Source organism: Hyla sarda, chromosome 1 (assembly GCF_029499605.1).
Source record: "Hyla sarda isolate aHylSar1 chromosome 1, aHylSar1.hap1, whole genome shotgun sequence".
NCBI lineage: Eukaryota > Metazoa > Chordata > Amphibia > Anura > Hylidae > Hyla > Hyla sarda.
The window spans coordinates 415634037-415653468 of record NC_079189.1 but is presented as its reverse complement, the minus strand read 5'-3'; the positions used below and the strand labels follow the sequence as shown (position 1 = coordinate 415653468).

General features: G+C 41.5%; 1 protein-coding gene across 13 annotated transcripts in view; it reads left to right on the top strand.

Moving 5' to 3' along the window:
• The window catches only part of ALKBH2 (alkB homolog 2, alpha-ketoglutarate dependent dioxygenase), an 87462-nt gene that overhangs the window by 37800 nt on the left and 30230 nt on the right, over window positions 1-19432 (top strand). For 4 of the 13 annotated variants that reach the window (XM_056528813.1, XM_056528814.1, XM_056528821.1 and 1 more), the window contains exon 2: window positions 10222-10398. The exons of 2 other annotated variants lie outside the window; for them this stretch is intronic. The gene's annotated coding sequence lies outside the window, so the exon portion shown is untranslated. Of the gene's footprint in view, window positions 1-861; window positions 882-3031; window positions 3381-10221; window positions 10399-10527; window positions 10821-10897; window positions 10921-17879; window positions 17984-19432 lie in introns of those variants that run through there. 7 more of the 13 variants (XM_056528822.1, XM_056528812.1, XM_056528816.1 and 4 more) reach the window with 6 other exon arrangements.

Sequence of the window (19432 nt, the reverse complement as noted above, 5' to 3'; positions counted from 1 at the left end):
ACAGCAGTTTATGGGATGGGGGGCATTAGCAGGGCTATTGTTGCCTGGATACCTTCAGTGTTTTTGCTAATGCATGATGGTTGCTTTTAGGCCATAAGGGGGACATTTATCATAGCATTTAGTTGGTGTAACTTTTCGATTGTGTAGTTCCCTAAGCAAAAAAAAAAAAAAAAAACTTGCTTACCAAAGCAAAAAGTGATTTTTGACTTGCAGTGGTCAGATATTTATCAAGTGCGAAAGTTGCAAAAAAAGTCGCATTGCATGAATAAAACTACTAACTTTACTCCAGCTCAGACATGGAGCAGAAAAAACCCACTATCAAAGCAAAAAAAAAATTGTGAAAATTTATGAACAGGCTCAAACCAGTTGATAAATAAGCCGCACATAAGAAAAATAATTGTAAGAAAAAAATAACTAAAAAACGGATACATAAGCAAACATTGATAAATGTCCCTCATAGTGTTTATTGAATACTCTTTCCCTATATACACACACACAAACTCTCTACGCACTACTGATTATTTAATTATTTAGATACTAAAGCAGCAGTTCAGGGTTATGCTGCAGTTCTCCTATGGGTATGCATAACATGTTCTGTAATGGGGTCTGCTGATTTGCATGTAGAGGATAAAGAGCAGGTATTGGTCGGGCAGTCACTGAGGGGCAGAGATCTTTACACGCAACACAACAGCAGTGACTGCCGTATGAAATGTGATAATGTGAAAGTCATGGGACCAGGACACGTGAAGTCAAAGCTCAGCAGGTTAGAGGAGTATGTGGCTGAAGGACGTGACACCAGTACAGTGCAGCCAAGAGAGAAGAGAGCCTAGGAGGGAGTCTGGTGAATGATACAACCTGCCCACTTGCACAGGATAAGTAATGTATGTACACAGTTACCTCCCCAGCAGAATAGTGAGTGCAGCTCTGGAGTATAATACAGGATATAACTCGGGATCAGTACAGCATAAGTAAGGTAATGTATGTGTACAGTGACCGCCCCAGCAGAATATTGAGTTGAGCTAGTAACATAGTTCATAAGGTCCAAAAAAGACCAGAGTCCATCAACTTTAACCTATAACCCTAATGAGTCCCTACTGAGTTGATCCAGAGGAGTGCAAAAAAACTCTCATACTCTAGGTAAAAATGTATTCCCGACTCCAAATATGGCATCAGAATAGATCAACCTTCTGTCCATATAGATCTAGAATCCATAACCTGCAATTTTATTCTCCAAAAAATGCATCCAGACCCCTTTTTTTAAATTCTTTTACAGAGTTCATCATGACCACCTCCTCTTGCAGAGAATTCCACAGTTTCACTGGTCTTACAGTAAAAAGTCCCTGTCTGTGCTGGTTTAGAAACCTTCTTTCCTCAAGATGTAGAGGATGCCCCCTTGTTATAGATACAGTCCTGGGTATAAATAGATCATGGGAGAGATCTCTGTAAGGTCCCCTGATATATTTATACATAGTTATTTGGTCTCCCCTAAGCCTTCTTTTTTCTAAAATAAATAACCCTAATTCTGATAATCTTTCTGGGTACTGTAGTCCTACCATTCCCTGTATTACTCTGGTTACTCATCTTTGAACCCTCTCCAGCTCCACTATATCTTTCTTGTACACTGGTGCCCAGTGCTGTACACAGACTTCAATGTGTGGTCTGACTACTGATTTGTACAGCGGTAGAATTAATTCCTTGTTGTGGGCATCTATGCCCCTATTGATGCACCCCATGATTTTATTTGCCTTGTTAGCAGCTGCCCGACACTTGTCACTACAGCTAAATTTACTATTAACGAAGACTCCCAAGTCCTTTTCCACCTCAGTCATCCCAAGTGTCCTCCCATTTAATACATAATCCCAGCTGGGATTTTTCTTCTCCATGTGCATAAGATTACATTTGTCAGTGTTGAACCTCATGTGCCACTTCACAGCCCAAACCTCCGACCTATCCAGAACCATTTGTAACAGTGCACTGTCCTCTATTGTGTTTACCACTTTAGAGTTTAGTATCATCTGCAAAGATTGCTACTTTATTATTCAACCCCTCTACAAGGTCATTAATAAATATATTAAATAGAACAGGACCCAAGACTGACCCCTGTGGTACCCCACTAGTAACAGTCACCCAATCGGAATAAGTACCATTAATAACCACCCTCTGTTTCCTATCACCGAGCTAGTTACTTACCCACACATTTCCCCCCAGTCCAAGCATTCTCATTTTATGCACCAGCCTTTTATGTGGCACCGTATCAAATGCTTTGGAAAAATCCAGATATACGTCCTCCAGCGATTGCCCCTGGTCCAGTCTGGAGCTCACCTCCTCATAAAAGCTGATCAGGTAAGTTTGACATGACTGATCCCTCATAAAGCCATGCTGATATGGAGTCATACATTTATGTTTATCAAGATACTCCAAAATAGCATCCCTTAGAAAACCCTCAAACAATTTACATACAACGGAAGTTAAACTAACAGGCCTATAATTCCCAGGGTCACCTTTTGACCCCTTTTTAAGTATTGGCACCACATTTGCCATACACCAGTCCTGGGGAACAATCCCTGTTACTATAGAGTCCTTAAATATAAAAAAAATAGGGGTCTGTCTATTACATTACTTAATTCCTTTAGAACACTGGGGTGAATGCCATCTGGACCTGGCGATTTGTCTATTTTGATTTTTTTTTTTTTGTAGGCGGCACTGTACTTCTTCCTGGATTAGACAGGTGACCTGTACTGGGGAGTTTACCTTACCTTGCTGTATTTCACCTTACATTTCATTTTCCTCGGTGGAGAAGAGTTTGTTTAATATATTTGCTTTTTCCTGACCCAGTTTATAATTTCCTCCTCATCATTTTTTAAAAGGCCAACACTTTTCATTTTTAACCTTTTTTGCTATTTTATTTAGTTTAAAAACATTTTGGGGTTAGTTTTACTCTCTTTGGCAAGGAGTCTTTCTGTCTCTATTTTTGCAGCTTTTATCTTGGACCTGCCTGATCAATCAAGGAGTCCCGGGACCCAGATCTACCCAGCACTGAGAGCATCTGCACAGAAGTGAACGACAACCAGGTTAAGGTGGAAGGAGTAGGAGACCACAGCCATGGAAGCCCGGACAAGTCTGTAGGAGAGACGTCCCATGCTAATCGTACCCATAATTTAGTGGCAGAGTTATGCAGCAAATCCAATAGACGTGCATGCATAGCTGCAATGTAATAGAGATGACAATCAGTGAGGCCCACTCCTCCCGCCTCCTTAGGGCGAAATAGTACTGCCTGTCTAAGGCGCGAACGTCCCATTGCCCAAATAAAGGCACCGAAACGGCTATTTTATGGTTTGCCAAAATGAAGCAGGGAGGGCAATCGGTATGGTCTTGAGCAGGTACAGCAACTTCGGCAGTAGTGTAATTTTGATAACATTGACCCAACCGAATCAGTAAAGGGTTTTATTGTGCCCCCTGTCCAGGTGAGCAGAGTATTGAGTGATTAAGGGGGCAAAGTTACACTGATAAAGACGGGATACATCAGCTGTGATCATTGTCCCTAAATAGGTAATACCGGGGAGGGCCAAGTATAAGGAAAGTTAGTGCGTATGGTATTGACCAGGGGTTGGGGAGAGAGAAATTTAGCGATTCTGATTTAGACACATTAATTTTGAAGTTGGACCAGTCCCCAAATCCGGATAGCACAGACATCAAGGAGGGAAGAGAGACATGAGGGTTAGTGACGCACACCAGCAGGTCATCAGCAAAGGCTGAACATTTATATTCCTGTTCTCCAACTCTGACCCCCAAGATGTCCGGGCTGCTGCGGATCGAGGCCAAGAGGTGTTCCATGATCAGGACATACAGTAAAGGGCATAAGGGGCACCCTTATTGGGCATAATGAATGATATCCAGGGCTTTAAGGGTATTGTTGCGAGCCTCCCTCCCTGGGACAAAGCCCATCTGATCTGGGTGGATGAGCGTGGGCAGATGAGCATCAAGCCTATCAGCAATAAGTTTAGCAAAAATTTTTAGGTCTACATTTAATAGCGAAATAGCTCTATATTTAGAACATATTTGCGGGTCTTTGCCGGTTTAGGGACTATCGCGACATGGGCCAAAGTAGATTTGAGAGGGAAAGGGCATGTCGGGGCCTACCTCGTTAAATGCAGCTAGAAGCAGTGGGGCCAGGCATTCACCAAATTCTTTCTTTATAAAAGCCCGTTGTGAAGCCATCCGGGCCGGGACACTTGCCTCCAAGCAAGGAGGCGATCACACCCATAAGCTGAGCCTGCAGAAATGGAGCGTCCTGTTCCTCCGCAATGGCGGGGGATAGACTGGGAAGGCCAGAGACAGGGAAAGAGCCTGGCCCGGTACCAGACCGGGCAGCAGGGGGTACGTTTTATACAGGTCTGTGTAGTAAGTGCAGAACACTTCGGCTGCCCCCTTAACATTTGTATTCATCCATATTGGTTTTCTTTTATTTCTGACCCTTTCTGAATAGCTTTGACGTATAATCCAGGATAATTCTGGAACAGTACAGGATAACTAATATAATAAATGTAAAGCTGAATGACAACCAACCTTACTGCACCTATGAGTATCATTCAGCTTTCCTTACGTTCTGGAGTCTGGGAAGCTGAATGATACAAATGGTGATAGCTATGCTGGTTTTCTTTCAACTTGTTATTAAATCAATCAATCATTTAATTTATTGAATAAAAAAAATAAAAACAAAAGTATGATGGATGTCAACTGAAATTTTTTTTTATTAAATAACAATATAACAATGAAAGATAAATAACACATTTTAAATAAAATTATTAACCCCTTAACGACGAAGGACGTATATTTACGTCCTTGGTCGGCTCCCGATATATAGTGCGGGGTCACGCGGTGACCCCGTGTCATATCGGGTCGGTCCCGGCATGTATCTGAAGCCGGGACCCGGGGCTAATAGCGCGCGGCAGCGATCGCGGTGCTGCGCGCTATTAATCCTTTAGACGCGGCGTTCAAAGTTGAACGCTGCGTCTAAACCGAAAGTGAAAGTTGCCTGGCTGATCGTGACCGCCGCAGTGAAAATGCGGTGTCCCGATCAGCTGGGAGACGAGTGGAGGTCCTCTTACCTGCCTACAGCGTGTCCGCTCGGCGATTGATTGCTCCAAGCATGAGATGCAGGCTTGAGCAATCGACCGCCGATAACCCTGATCAATGCACAGCTATGGCTTTGCAGTGAACAGGGTATAAGATCAGTGTGTGCAGTGCTATAGGTCCCTATGGGAGCTATAACACTGCAAAAAAAAAAAAGTGTAAAAAAAAAGTTAATAAATGTCATTTAACCCTTTTCCTAATAAAAGTTTGAATCACCCCCCTTTTCCCATAAAAAAAAAAACATGTAAATAAAAATAAATATAAACGTGTGGTATCGCCGCGTGCGTAAATGTCCGAACTATAAAAATATATAATTAATTAAACCGCACGGTCAATGGCGTACGCGCAAAAAAGTTCCAAAGTCCAAAATAACGTATTTTTGGTCACTTTTATATCATGAAAAAAGGATCAAAAATGGTACCGCTAAAAACTTCAGATCGCGGTGCAAAAAATTAGCCCTCATACCGCCCCATAAGTGGTAAAATAAAGTTATAGGGGTTAGAAGATGACAATTTTAAACATATAAGTTTTTCTGCATGTAGTTATGATTTTTTACAGAAGTACGACAAAATCGAACCTTTATAAGTGGGGTATCATTTTAATCGTATGGACCTACAGAATAAAGATCAGGTGTCATTTAATTTTTACTGAAAAATGTACTGCGTAGAAACGGAAGCGTTTTTTTCTTCAATTTCGTTGCACAATGATTTTTTTTTTCCGTTTCGCCGTAGATTTTTGGGTAAAATTACTGATGTCACTGCAAAGTAGAATTGGTGGCGCCAAAAATAAGCCATAAAATTGATTTTTTAGGTGCAAAATTGAAAGGGTTATGATTTTTAAAAGGTGAGGAGGAAAAAACTAAAGTGAAAAACACGGAAAAATCCGTGGTCCTTAAGGGGTTAAATAATTATTTATAAATCTGCTGCTGTATCGCTGGCCGTGTAATCACTGGGCCAATGGAAACCAACATATTGACCATCTGGGTCAGGAAATGCTCTCCATATGAAATTCACCACAAAGGATGGTATAGGTTTTCTTCTACTAGGCCCCAAGTAGCCATGGGTGAAGCAGTAGAAGATCTGATTGGATGCTTTGTGTAAGATCCTGTCAAATAAGAATAAAAAAACACAATTTAGAATCTGTTGTTACATGATAGTGCAAATTATAATCTCAGACCTATTACGGTGCTTCAACATTTTCTTGGCTCAAAGCCTTCCGCTGAACTCAGTCATGATCTCTAAAATCCGCTTCTTGAGTCTGAGATCTACAAGTTCTTCATGTTGTAAGATGCAGGTCAGGCCACGATCAAAGTTCAGCACCTCTTCCTCTTGACAGCAAACACTCTCCTCTCTTGTTGGCATTTCATGGCAATTACTACATTGGCACCAGTTAGTGTTTCCAATTCTGGGGTCATTATAGTTGGGATCCACTGGCACTGCATCAATACAACTGATGATTCCTCCTATAGTTCACCGTTCTCTGCAATTTTTTTGAAGTCTTGCTCTTAGTTCACGCAGTCCCTATGATAGTTTAGAAATAATACTATAATTTTACTTACCGGATTATCTGTACAAACAGGTTCAGTGTCGTCGTTGTCTTCTTCTTCTTTCATGTTGGTGACTCTCTCTAGACATGCATAATTTGGTGACACACCCCTTGCAGTACCTCCAACTGCACATTACACGTTGCGCATCCTATGACACACAATGTGACACCAGTATCCAGAATAAAAAAATTGGCTGCTACCCCCCCTCTCCCCCTTCTTGATCACCCCCTGCGCTACTATATTACCCCCATGCCACATAATTCCTTTACACCTGGGGATTGCTGCCAAAATGCCATTGTGTCACGTCACCCAGTTTGGAAAGGCCTGCTCTATATCTGTTTCGTTAATATCTTATCCCTCTATGTTTATGTCTGTGTATCCTTCACTCTGTCTATCCTTACCTTGGTATTTTCACACTTTCTCCATCTATTATGCTGTATTTGTTATTACAGAATTATCTACTCTCACTGTATGTCAACATACTTTTGTCATCTATTGGTGTAGATGCTTACTTTCCAAACACTATACCTCCAGCTTTTTCAATACAGCAACTCCCAGCATGCCAGGAAAGCCAAAGGTTGTGCGGGCATGCTGGGAGTTGTAGTTTTGCAAAAGCTGGAGGCAACACTGTTGTAATACAGTGGTTTACAGCAGTGTTACAGAGAGGAAAGGGTCACAGAGCAGAGGGCAGTGATTGGCTGACTAGCTCACTTCCAGACTCAGAGCTGATGAGTCATCAGTGTGTGAGAGACAGATAAGACAAGCCCCCTCCAGAAGACAAGAAGATAAAGCAAGTAAGCAACATATAAATGCTATTAGGAATGTATAGGTCCTAAACACATAAATATATGTTCAGGATTAGGTACTGAGTAACATATCACTTTTATTAATTAATTATTATTATTTTTTTTTTTTGGCACTATGACAGGTACACTTTCAATTGTACTTTTTTTAACCACTTTCAGGGACATTTATCATTGTTGTCTTTGGTAAGCAAGTTCTGAAGGCTTTTTTTTTTTTTTTTTACATTAATTTACTAACACAGGGGGGTTGATACATTCGAAGCACATGAGCAAAATACAAATAAATAAATTTGTGACCACTTCAAAGTAAAAACTGAAAGTTGCTTAGGTATGGCTGTTTGCTACTTTATGCCTACCCACAAAAGTCGCAAAAAAAGTGCATAGGCACATGTGCAACATTTTGTGCACCTGTAGTAAGCAAAGAAAAAAGTTCTAAATGCAATGATAAATCTCCCTCTATAACTTTATCACTTTTCCGTATACTGGGCTGTATAAGGGCTTATTTTATGCGCTGTGAGCTGTACTTTTTATCATTAGTATGTTTATTTTTGTTTACATTATGTTATTTAACCCCTTAAGGACGCCTCCTGTTTTTACCTTTAATGACGGGTCATAACGGCCAATTTTTTTGTGTGGGTGTCTGTGCATGTGCCACCAGCCACTGTTCTGGGCTGGGTGGCAGGACCCCCCCACTGACTTCTGCGCCCCCTGTCTCTACCAAGCGCTAATCAGTGCGCACACCATTGATTAGGTAAACGCTTGTTTTGTCGCAGGGCTGTTTGCACTAGAAGTCTTTTTTGTTTTATTTTACATTTTTATAATTTTTCTGTTAGGTGGGTTTGGGAGGATTAGGGCGGGTTAGGGTAGAGCAGGAAGTAAAGCACACACCACACGCAGCACATACAGTACAGACCAAAAGTTTGGACACACCTTCTCATTCAAAGAGTTTTCTTTATTTTCATGACTATGAAAATTGTAGATTCACACTGAAGGCATCAAAACTATGAATTAACACATGTGGAATTATATACATAACAAAAAAAGTGTGAAACAACTTAAAATCTGTCATATTCTAGGATTTATTCAAAATTGAACGCATACTGAACCAGCATGGCTACCACAGCATCTTGCAGCGGCATGCTATTCCATCCGGTTTGCGTTTAGTTGGACCATCATTTATTTTTCACCAGGACAATGACCCCAAACACACCTCCAGGCTGTGTAAGGGCTATTTGACCAAGAAGGGGAGTGATGGGATGCTGTGCCAGATGACCTGGCCTCCACAGTCACCGGACCTGAACCCAATCGAGATGGTTTGGGGTGAGCTGGACCGCAGAGTGAAGGCAAAATGGCCGAGAAGTGCTAAGCATCTCTGGGAACTCCTTCAAGACTGTTGGAATACCATTTCAGGTGACTACCTCTTGAAGCTCATCAAGAGAATGAGTGTGCAAAGCAGTAATCAAAGCAAAAGGTGGCTACTTTGAAGAACCTAGAATATGACATATTTTCAGTTGTTTCACACTTTTTTGTTATGTATATTATTCCACATGTGTTAATTCATAGTTTTGATGCCTTCAGTGTGAATCTACAATTTTCATAGTCATGAAAATAAAGAAAACTCTGAATGAGAAGGTGTTTCCAAACTTTTGGTCTGTACTGTACACGAACAAAGTTTTTCCCCCACACATACATATACTTTACCCCCCTATTAGAGTAGGGAAATGGCCCGCAGGGCGGTTTTCAGCGGAGGAGGCATATGCCGTACTTGCCTCCAACAGTTTCAGGCAGTACTGGAGCGGGGACATCCTCTACCAGACCCCACACTACAGTATGGCCATGACACGTCCCCAATTTGAGGCCATTCGGAAATATTTGCATTATGTTGATAATGCGGCATTTCAACCCCCCCCCCCCCCCCCATTTAGACTTAGACTCTCATCTAATGCATTTTAAATTTTGAGCACTCCCATTTGAAATTGCAGTGGCCCCGAGAGTCTTCACCAAGATTATTTCAGAGATGGTGGCCCACATCAGAGAGGGGGAGGTTTTTTTTTTGTTCCTTATCTGGACGATTTCCTCCTGGTTGCCGAGACAAAAGAGAAGGTGCAGTGTTTCTTAGACTACATTTTAAAGGTTCTTAATAAACTTGGTTGGTTAGTGAACTGGGAAAATTGCTCTCCCTCTCCTATGCAGCAAAAAAAAATTTGGGGATTCTTTTAGACTCCACACTTCAAAAATCTTTTCTACCTGCCCAGGAAATTAACAAACATCAGTCCTTAGTTAGAAATTCTGAGGGACTCAGAAACTTCTCTATTAGGAAAGGGATTTCCTTGTTTGGTCTCCTTACTTCCGCCATCCCCGCAGTACCCTGGGCCCAGTGTCACTCTAGGTCCTTTCAGTTAGAGATTTTAGATCAGTGGGATGGGTCCAAGGGAAGTTTGGAGAAGGTTATCCTTTTACCCCAGTAAGTGATTTCTTCCCTAGGGATATGGTTGGTGGATGTTAACCTGAATAGAGGTATAGATTGGAAGGTCTGATGCTTCAGGGTTCCTGGGATATGGAGGTAAAACATACCTCCTCTAACTATAATGAGTTGTTAGCCATTCTTTGTGCCTTGCAAGCTTTAGGTCCCGATATTAAAAATCAGGATGTTAGGATACTTTCAGATAACACTACTGCTGTATCCATAATTAACAGGGTACAACTAGAAGTGCTAATCTAACAATGTTATCTTTTCAGATTTTTTTCTTGTGCAGAGACTCAGGTGGAATCCATCTCAGCTGTTCACTTGAAGGGAGATCTAAACTTCAGGGCAGACATCCTGAGCAAGCATCAGGTTTGACAGGGAGAGTGGCATTTGAACCCGAAAGTTTTTTCAGAAAATCTCAGCTCTGTGGGGCACTCCAGGCAGAACAGGCAAGTAAAAATTTTTCTTTCCTTCTCCCCGTCAGACAGGCCATTAGCAGTAGATGCCTTGTCCCATGAATGGGTGTGGGATTTGGCTTATGCTTTTCCTCCACTTGTGCTCATACCTAGGGTCATCAGGGAGGACAGCGCAAGAGTGATTCTGATTGCCCCCTTCTGGCCCTGGAGAGCGTGGTTCCAGACCCTTGGGTCCTTCCAGAAGTACCAGACCCTTGGGTCCTTCCAGAAGTCCAGGACCTCCTGATACAGGGTCTGCTGCTACATCCAGAAGTCTACACCTGACTGCCTGGTTCTTGAGAGGCTATTCCCAAAAGCTAAGGGCCTCTCAGAAGTAGTGATTGACACCTTTCAGGCCAGCAGAAAGACTGAGCACCAAGATTTACTTCAGAGTCTGGAGGAAGTTTTTTGAGGTGGTAGGCCTTTCTAATATAGACTTTGACAAGCCCAACATAGCAGCTATCGTAGACTCTTAAAAAGGGCCTTGAAAAAGGTTTGAGGGCAGCCACTCTTAAGGTACAGGTGTCTGCCTTAGGTGCTCTCTTCAGTCAAAAAATTGCTGACCACCCGTGGTCAACAGGTTACAATTGTCAAAAAGTATTAAGACTCCAGCTAGGGATCTCTCGGTGGTTCGAGCTTTGAGTAAACAGCCTTTTGAGCCTTTGTCTGAGATTCTGCTGTAAGTTCTGACTCAAAAGACTGTCTTCTAGTGCCTATTACATCAGCCAGGCGGGTAGGAGAGCCAGCGGCCTTATCATATAACCTCTTAAGGACCAATAACGCAGGGCCACGGCCAGGCTATTAACCCTTTAGATGCAGCGTTCAAAGTTGAACGCCGCGTCTAAAGCAAAACTAAATCATTGCCGGTTAGCTCAGGGAGCTGTTCGGGATCGCCGCGGCGAAATTACGGCATCCCAAACAGCTTACAAGACAGCCAGAGGACGAATGACTGCTCAGTGCCTGAGATCCAGGCATGAGCAGTCAAGCGGCAGAATCATTGATCACTGGTTTCCTATGAGAAACCAGTGATTAATGAAAAAGATCAGTGAGTGCAGTGTTATAGCCCCCTATGGGAGCTATAACACTGCAAAAGAAAAGTGAATAAAGATCATTTAACACCTTCCCTAATAAGTTTGAATCACCCCCCCTTTTCACATAAAAAAAAACAAAAACAAACAAACTGTGTAAATAAAAATAAACATATGTGGTATCGCCGTGTGCGGAAATTCCCGAATTATAAAAATATATCATTAATTAAACCGCCCGGTCAATGGCGTACGCACAAAAAAAAATTCCAAAGTCCAAAATAGCGTATTTTTGGTCACTTTTTATATGATGAAAAAGTGAATAAAAAGTGATCAATAAGTCCTATCGATGCAAATGGTATCATGGTACCACTAAAAACTTCAGATCACAGTGCAAAAAATGAGCCCTCGTATCGCCCCATATGCGGAAAAATAAAAACGTTTTATATGGGTCAGAAGATGACAATTTTAAACGTATAAATTTTCCTGCATGTAGTTATGATTTTTTCCTGAAGTACGACAAAATCAAACCTACATAAGTAGGGTATCATTTTAATTGTATGGACCTACAGAATAAAGAGAAGGTGTACTTTCTACTGAAAAATGTACTGTGTAGAAACGGAAGCCTCGAAAAGTTACAAAATCGTGTTTTGTTTTTTTTCAATTTTGTCTCACAATGATTTTTTTTTTTTCCGTTTCACCGTAGATATTTGGGTAAAATGGCTGATGTCATTACAAAGTAGAATTGGTGGCGCAAAAAATAAGCCCTCATATGGATTTTTAGGTGCAAAATTTAAAAAGTGATTGTTTTTAAACCCCATAAGGACGCAGCCCATTTGGGCCTTAAGGACGCAGAAAATTTTATTTTTACGTTTTCATTTTTTCCTCCTCGCCTTCAAAAAATCATAACTCTTTTATATTTTCATCCACAGACTAGTATTAGGGCTTGTTTTATGTGCGACAGTTTGTCCGTTGAAATGCCATCACTCACTTTACCATAAAATGTATGGCGCAACCAAAAAAATTCTATGTGTGGGGAAGTTAAAAAGAAAACCGCAATTTTGCTAATTTTGGAAGGTTTCGTTTTCACGCCGTACAATTTATCGTAAAAGTGACGTGTTCTTTATTCTTTGGGTCAATACGATTAAAATGATACCCGTGATAACATACTTTTCTATTACTGTTGCACTTAAAAAAAATCACAAACTTTTTAACCAAATTAGTACGTTTAAGATCCCCCTAATTTGAAGACCTATAACTTTTTCACTTTTCCATATAAGCTGTGGTATGAGGGCTCATTTTTTTGCGCCGTGATCTGTACTTTGATATTGATACCATATTTGCTTATATAAAACTTTTAATACATTTTTTATAAATTTTTTGGGGAATAAAATGTTATAAAAAAGCAGCTATTTTTTTTACGTTCACGTTGTTCACCGTACAGTATCATTAACATTTTATTTTAATAGTTCAGATATTTACGCACGCGGCGATACCAAATATCTATATAAAATATTTTTTTAACACTTTTTGGGGGGTGAAATAGGGAAAATGGGGCAATTTACGTTTTTATTGGGGGAGACGGTTTTTCAAATTTTTTAAAACTTTTTTTACTTTTATTTTTACACTTTAATACTCCCCATAGGGGACTATTTATAGCAATCACTCGATTGCTAATCCTGTCCAGTGCTATGTATAGGACACAGCACTGATCTGCGGGAAGGCAGATCAGAGCAGAAGACTCCCGGAAGACAGCGGAGGCAGGTGAGGGGACCTCCGGCTGCCGTGCTGGATGATCGGATCGCCGCGGCAGCGCTGCGGGCGATCCGATCATCCAATTAACCTCGATTGACCTCGATGCTGCAGATGCCGTGATCGGTATTGATCACGGCATCTGAGGGGTTAATGGCGGACATCTGCGATCAACAGCCGGGACCTGCCGCGCATGATCCGGGCATCGCTCCGATGCCCGCGGTTATGCTTAGGACGTAAATGTACGTCCTGGTGCGTTAAGTACCGCATCACCAGGACGTACATTTACGTCCTTCGTCGTTAATGGTAAGGAGGAAAAAACAAAAATGCAAAAACTGAAAAAACGTGGGTCATTAAGGGGTTAAAGAACCGTATACAAGGATCCTGGATGACAGAATTGCAATCGGTCCAGATCCTGCCTTTCTACCAAAAGTGGTATCTGCCTTCCATATGTCTCAGGAAATTGTTCTCTCCTCCTTCTGTGCCAACCCATCTAATGATACAGAAAGGTCCTTTCATAACTTAGATGTCAGGAGATCAAAAAGACATTTTGTCCTGTTTTCAGGGCCTAACAAGGGAAATAGGGCTGCTAAAGATTCCCTTTCTAGGTGGATTTGTCATACTATCTCTTCTGTCTATCTATCAGCAGGGCTTTCTCCTCCAGATAATCTAAAAGCTCATTCCACTAGGGCTATAGCCTCCTCTTGGGCTTAAAGGAGGGGGGCTTCTATTAAGCAAATCTGTAAAGCGGCCACCTGGTCGTCGCCACACACCTTTTTTGCGGCACTACAGGCTTAACCCTTTAACGACGCAGGACGTATATTTACATCCTGCGCCGGCTCCCGCCGCTTCTAAAGCGAAAGTGAAAGTATCCCGGCTAGTCAGTCGGGCTGTTCGGGACCGCCGCGGTGAAATCCTCCTCGGTGTCCGATTGACGAATGACTGCTCCGTGCCTAAGATCCAGGCAGGAGCAGTCAAGCGCCGATAACGCTGATCACAGGTGTGTTAATACTCGCCAGTGATCAGCATAGGAGATCAGTGTGTGCAGTGTTATAGGTCCCTATGGGACCTATAACACTGCAAAAAAAAAAGTTAAAAAAAAGTGTTAATAAAGGTCATTTAACCCCTTCCCTAATAAAAGTTTGAATCACCCCCCTTTTCCCATAAAAAAAAATAACACAGTGTAAATAAAAATAAACATATGTGGTATCGCCGCGTGCATAAATGTCCGAACTATAAAAATATATTGTTAATTAAACCGCACAGTCAATGGTGTACGCGGGAAAAAAATTCCAAAGTCCAAAAAAGCGTATTTTGGTCACTTTTTATACCATTAAAAAGTGATCAAAAAGTCAGATCAAAACAAAAATCATACCGATAAAAAATTCAGATCACAGCGCAAAAAATGAGGCCTCATACCGCCCTGTTCGTGGAAAAATAAAAAAGTTATAGGGGTCAGAAGAGGACATTTTTAAACGTATACATTTTCGTGCATGTAGTTATGATTTTTTCTAGAAGTGCGACAAAATCAAACCTATATAAGTAGGGTATCATTTTAACCGTATGGACCTACAGAATAATGATAACTATGTCATTTTTACCGAAATATGCACTGCGTAGAAACGGAAGCCCCCAAAAATTACAAAATGGCGTTTTTTCTTCGATTTTGTCGCACAATTATTATTATTTTTTTTGTTTTTCGTTGTGAATTTTTGGGTAAAATGACTGATGTCACTGCAAAGTAGAATTGGTGACGCAAAAAATAAGCCATAATATGGATTTTTAGGTGGAAAATTGAAAGGGTTATGATTTTTAAAAGGTAAGGAGGAAAAAACGAAAGTGCAAAAACGGAAAAACCCTGAGTCCTTAACCCCTTAAGGACCAAGGACTTCAGATCACGGCGCAAAAAATTAGCCCTCATACCGCCCCATACACGGAAAAATAAAAAAGTTATAGGGGTCAGAAGATGACAATTTTAAACGTATTAATTTTCCTGCATGTAGTTATGATTTTTTTCCAGAAGTCCGACAAAATCAAACCTATATAAGTAGGGTATCATTTTAATCGTATGGACCTACAGAATAAAGATAAGGTGTCATTTTTACCGAAAAATTTAATACGTAGAAACGGAAGCCCCCAAAAGTGACAAAACTGCGTTTTTTTTTCAATTTTGTCGCACAATGATTTTTTTTTTCCGTTTCACTGTAGATTTTTGGGCAAAATGACTGACGTCATTACAAAGTAGAATTGGTGGCGCAAAAAATAAGCCATCATATGGATTTTTAGGTGCAAAATTGAAAGAGTTATGATTTTGTAAAGGCAAGGAGCAAAAAACGAAAATTCAAAAATGGAAAAACCCCCGGTCCTTAAGGGGTTAGGTTAAAGGGGTACTCCGGTGAAAAACCTTTTTTTTTTTTTAAATCAACTGGTGCCAGAAAGTTAAACAGATTTGTAAATTACTATTAAAAAATCGTAATCCTTCCTGTACTTATTAGCTGCTGAATACTACAGCGGAAATTCTTTTCTTTTTGCTGACATCTCTGTCCATTTTAGGGACTGTCCAGAACAGCATATGTTTGCTATGGGGATTTCCTTTTACTCTGGACAGTTCCTAAAATGGACAGAGATGTCAGCAGAGAGCACTGTGCTCATGATGTCAGCAGACAGCTCAGCAGCTAATAAGTTCAGGAAGGATTAAGATTTTTTAATAGAAGTAATTTACAAATCTATTTAACTTTCTGGCACCAGTTGATTTAAAAAAAAAAAAAAAGTTTTTTACCGGAGTGCCCCTTTAACTTTGCAGATTTTTCTTCTCTTTCTGTTGGACGTAAGGCCCTGCTGTATTCTCTCTGGTGGTGCTGGGGTGGAAAGCCGATAATTACTCACCGGTAATTCTGTTTCCTCGTAGTCACAACATCACCACAGCATTCCCACCCATTTTTATTTCTGTGCACTGGGTTTCTTGTTTACACAAACTTAAATTTAAGGCAAAAAGCCTGCCTGTGTGTTATACGCCAATAAATCTTCTGGTCACTGATCTAAAGCGGCCGCTGCAGCGTCTGCTTGTTATGTATTCGTAGCACGACCGCGGCCACTTTAAATCAGTGACCAGCGGCGTCTCCTCCCCGCTCTGCTTTAAAGGAAAACTTATTTTCTCCCGCACTATCCACAGGTACTGGTGGATAGTGCGGGAGACACTGATTAAAATGAGCCCAACCTTGTCCGAATCTGCGCTGCTGTTCTCCCGCAATTGTAGTTTTATTATGTGATTAAATCTTCCTGTAACTGGCATGGGCGGGTCTTCGGCGCTTAACTGGCGCCGCTTATGAATATTCTTCTCCCCTCCCTCCAGTTCTCCCTCTCTTTGCCGCTCCTAACTTGGGGGGGGGGGATGAATATTCATAAGCGGTGCTGACGTCAGTGCCAGTTAAGTGCAGAAGCCCCGCCCGTGCCAGATACAGGAAGATTTCAACACATAATAAAACTAAAATTGCGGGAGAACGGTGGCGCAGATCTGGACAAGGTAGGGCTCATTTTAATTTGGGTCTCCTGCACTATCCACCAGTACCTGTGGATAGTGTGGGAGAAAACAAGTGACAGTTTCATTTAAATTTGTCTTACCTCCCCCCCCCCTCCCTCATCATTCCCCCCCTTTCCCTGCTTTTTATATATATATATATATATATATATATATATATATATATATATAATTATTTTTTTCCTTACCTGGCTGCGCTTTGGCAGGTCAGGCGGGGGGTCTTGCGGGCTGCGGTCAGTGAAGCAGTTGAGTGAAGTCCTCTCCCGGCTTCTCTGCGCGGAGTCACTGGCGTCACTTTTCATTTCCTGTAGTCGCCGCACTCCGAACTCTGACTAGCGGCGGTTACAGGAAATGAAAAGTGACGTCCCTGATGCCGCGAAGAGAAGCCGGGAGAGGACATCATTCATCTGCTTCACTGACCACAGCCCGCAAGACCCACCGCCTGACCTGGCCTGCCGAAGCGCAGCCAGGTAAGGAAAATAAAAAAAACTATGAAAAACAGGGAAAAGGGGGAATGATGAGGGAGGGGAAGAATAGCATAGGAGGAACATAATGGGGGTATGATGAGACATGGTGGGGGGATGATAAGACAGGGGGAAATGATGAGGGAGGGGGAAATGATGGGGGGATGATGAGACAGGGGGAAATGATGAGGGAGGGGGAAATGATGGGGGGACATGATGAGACAGGGTGGGGGATGATGAGACGGGAAATTATGGTGGGGGGAGGCACTAAAGGCTTAATGTCTGTATGGCTAGTGGTGGTCTATGACGGGGAAATTATGAGACATGGGGGGATGATGAGACATGGGGGGTGGCGATGAGAGGGATAAATGTGGCACAGGGACTGATAGAAGGTGAGGAACGATGTGGCACTGGAGGGGATGGGACCAAACTGAGGTGCAGAAGAAAACGAAGTTGAGGGGGATGATGTGGCATTTAGTCCAAGTCATTTATTTTACATTTTCCTTTTTTTAACTTAAATTTCCCTGTAAAAAAGGGTGTGTGTGTTATGCGCCAGTGCGTGTTATACGCCGATAAATACGGTATATACATTGATGTAGAGGGAAAGAAGACATTTTCTTTTTAGTAGTTTATTTTATTTGTAGGAAGTCAATTTAATTTGTAGGCTCTAAATGGGTCTCGGTAATTTACTGAGGCTATGGAGGGTTGTGCTTCCTTTTGTGGTCTAGGTTTCCTGTCCCTGGGGGAGGAGTCCATCTCACTGGTGGTGGTGTCGTGACTACGAGGAAACAGAATTACCGGTGAGTAATTACCGGCTTTCACGTCCAACTTTAACGCAAAGTGGTCAAACACCTGTAAGGTGTTAAGGCTTACTATACCCCTTGTTATGTTCCTTGAGGGGTGTAGTTTCCCAAATAGTGTGCCATGTGTTTTTTTTTCCTGTTCTGGCATCATGGGGGCTTCCTAAATGCAACATGGCCCCCAAAAACCATGACAGCAAAATTCGCTCTCCAAAATCCCATAGTTGCTCTTTCCCTCTTGAGCAATGTTGTGAGCCTGCAGAGCACTTTATGTCAACATATGAGGTATTTCCATACTTAAGAGAAATTGGGCTACAAATTTTGGGGGGCTTTTTCTCCTTATGCCACTTTTTTTAAAATGGAAAAAAAAATGGTTCTACAAGAACATGTGAGTGTAAAAAATGCAGATTTAGATTTTTCTCCTCCACTTTGCTGCTATTCCTGTGAAACACCTAAAGGGTTAACAAACTTTCTGAATGTCATTTTGAATACTTTGAGGGGTGCAGTTTCTATAGTAGGATCATTTATGGGGTATTTCTTACAGAAAGGCCCCTCAAATCCACTTCAAATTTAACTGGTCCCTGAAAAATTCAGATTTTGAATTTTTGGTGAAAATTTTGAAAATTGCTGCTATACTTTGAAACCCTCTAATGTCCTCAAAAAGTAAAAACATGTCAACTTTATGATGCCAACATAAAGTAGACATATTGTATATGGGAATCAATATATTATTTATTTGGAATATCCATTTTCCTTACAAGCAGAAAGTTTCAAAGTTAGAAAAATGCTACATTTTCTAAATTTTCATGACATTTGGGGATTTTTCACCAAGAAAGGATGCAAGTAACAACAAAAATGTAGCACTATGTTCAAGTGGAATATGTCACGAAAAAACTGTGGTGGACCAGGAGAGTTGTGGGGTCTGGGGTGTTGCGGTGATGTAGGTGCAGGGTCTGGTGGTATTAACCCTTAAATGTCATGACTCTAGGGTGGGGTTTCCTTAGTGTTAATGGTCCTACCGCCAACCTTCCCAGAAACGGCAGGGAAAATAACAGAATGTCCACAGCAGACTTTATGAATAAACTGAAGAACTTTACTTGAAGATTTTATGCAACAGTCTCTATACGTAACAGTCTCTTAAGAGGTAACCAGAATGCAGGTCCCTCACAGGTTTTGCTGGGACTTTGAAGCAATAAGCTTTGATGCAGGCCACTGTGCTACTAATTATAATATTCTAGCTGTAGTAGTCACACAGGATTTGTTAGATTGAGCTTGGTAACTCACGGTTTAGTGGCTGCTGGTTCTTTCAGGCTTTGGCCTAGATGAATTGAGTTTTCTGCTGATATGTGCTTGCTTTCATGTACAAGTGATAAGAGAGAGAATTTAGTGGCTACAGCCCTTTATATAATAAGGGGCTGGACTAAGCTCATTGGTAAGCAAACCTGTAAG